The sequence below is a fragment of the Pseudophryne corroboree genome, chromosome 10, assembly GCF_028390025.1.
Source record: "Pseudophryne corroboree isolate aPseCor3 chromosome 10, aPseCor3.hap2, whole genome shotgun sequence".
Taxonomy (NCBI): Eukaryota; Metazoa; Chordata; class Amphibia; order Anura; family Myobatrachidae; genus Pseudophryne; species Pseudophryne corroboree.
This window is the reverse complement of record NC_086453.1, coordinates 306451643-306454033: the sequence shown is the minus strand read 5'-3', so window position 1 is coordinate 306454033 and position 2391 is coordinate 306451643. Positions and strand designations below refer to the sequence as shown.

The 2391-nt window shown below is 30.0% G+C and overlaps 1 long non-coding RNA gene across 1 annotated transcript; it reads right to left on the bottom strand.

The window, feature by feature from the left end:
* Positions 1–627: 627 nt before the first annotated feature.
* LOC134965566 (uncharacterized) lies at positions 628–1383 on the bottom strand. Its single transcript, XR_010188438.1, has 3 exons — positions 1359–1383; positions 1214–1275; positions 628–697 (listed from the first exon to the last, which is right to left on the bottom strand). It is a non-coding gene; the product is annotated as an uncharacterized LOC134965566 (long non-coding RNA).
* Between the last annotated feature and the right edge of the window lie 1008 nt (positions 1384–2391).

Below are 2391 nucleotides of genomic sequence, written 5' to 3'. Positions count from 1 at the left end.
TTAAATTAGAGGTATAGAAGAAAAAGGTTTCTCTTGGGAGCTAGACCACCTCAGAATTCACTTTAAGATACATTTATTTTAAAAATTAACATTAAATGTTATAACAATACATAAAAAATCAATAAAACATGCAATTGACTTTATACCATAAATGGAAAATACAGACTAATCATCTGTTGACATTTGTGATGGTTATATTTCTACCAATGCGTTCAGAGGTGTGTTCAACTTCACAATTGCGCGAATACCCAACGCGTTTCGTCCACACAGGACTTCATCAGGGGTCGTAAGCGATGTAGTCAAGAGTTAGTGAATCTCTGAGTCCCAACCAGCTTTTTGCCGTGGGTATGAAGGATCTAAAAATGTCACCAGCAAAATTGATATTAGTTTAAGGTGACTATGTGCATATATAGCAAGGATTAGAAACAACAAAATAAAGGGGAGGAACAAATATAATTGGATGATGGGGGAATACTTGTAGATCACTCTCTATTGAAAGTTATGGATGGCTCTTAATTAGTCACCTATTAGATCAATATTATAAATTCATTATCATAAACTCTATTCCGGAGATAATTATAGATACTATAATACATACATCACAGACGATCAAAAATAATTACTTACTTTCTAGTATTCGTATTTACCATATATAATTCATCAATATACAAAACAGTGCAATTGCTGTGACAGTGACCTATGAGTTAGAAATATGAAAATATATGTATTAAAAATTATAAATAAATATAGTTACATATACACTGTATGAAATGTAATTAAATACTACGTTTTTCAAATAGTTCTATTTTACAACAACCCTATTGGATACAACTCATTTATATTTTTGATAAGGGACCATGCTGAATGCAATAGTTCACTGGAGGTTAATTAAATGTACCAGGTGCTATCAATAATATCACCTGATACCAATCCAAATAATCTTAATTTGTATCAAACCTAATGATCTTAATTAACATCATTATCAATCAACATCTGGTGATTTCCTTTAGTATCAGAACCACATTCTGCTGTTCTTAAATAGTGTGGCATCTGACTTACCTAATTATCTGATTTATTAATTATCTCTTATCATGTACACATTTATAATTCATACAAACGGAAAATCTAAGTTATACTGCTAAATCTTCATGATTAGAGGTACAAATTAACTGATCTGAAATAAAAAATTAATAAAATACAATATTGGGCTCACCTTTGGGATGTGGTAAGAACAATTCTTAATTAGAATAAGAATGAGTCTTAAATACGCATTTCCTAAAAGATAGAATATAAACCGCTTCATAAATGGGGTTTGCCTTACTAAGTTCAGAGAAAAAGTCCATTAATGAAGTACTCACCCTTAGTGCTCTCTCAGGAATCCTATTCACAGCTATAACTAAGGGTGTGAGTGGGAACTGATATATATACCACCCATCCTATGACATCACTTCCTATTACTTATTAAACTTTTTTCTTTAATTTAATGCTCATATTTGCATTTCTAACACCACCCAAACTATCCACTAGTAACCCTTCCGTAATAGATCTTATTTAGGGAGTGAATTAGTGAGTTTAGCAACTGTAATAGTGGTGGTGAACGATTTTGCGTTCCACCACCGCTAGCGGCGTGTGTTTCACGGCCGCAACTTCCGGTTCCGGCGTGCGTTCCACAGACGCTACTTCCGGTTCCGGTTTGCGTTCCAACACCCGCTACTTCCGGTTTAGGATAGATATATTACTTAGCTACAATACTATGCAGCGCAATTTCGAATCTTATAGAGGATAATATAATGTTGTAATTAATTTTAGATGTTACATTATCTGTGTGCCATATCATAACTATATTAGATCGACTTTCTTTGTTAGTCCTATTAAATTAAATATGTGAAAATCAATAAGTTCATTAATTACTTAATTGACCATATATTTATTTATTGATTTATTTATTAATTTTATATATTATCATTCTTATAATTAATTATTTATATCATTATAATGAATATCATAGTTTGTTACAATTTTTTAATTTTTTAATTTTTTATTCTAATATCTCATGTGGTAACTAGAATCCTATTAATTGTGCTTTAGAGTTTAGTGTATAATAATAATAAATTAATAACTGTGCTAATAATTCTTTATATTATTTTTAAATTGATATTATTTTAATAGTGATCATAGCTGTGCTAATTATTCTTTATATTATTTTTAAATTGATATTGTTTTAATAGTGATCATAAATATACTTAAATGGACTATTCAAACAAAATCGATCAACCTATTAGTCATCCATTGTCGTTACAATCAACATGATCCCCCATTTACAATTTCATTGTCAGGTAACATAGATAGTCCATATATAGTTATTTCATAGGTATCAATCATGAAACAAAT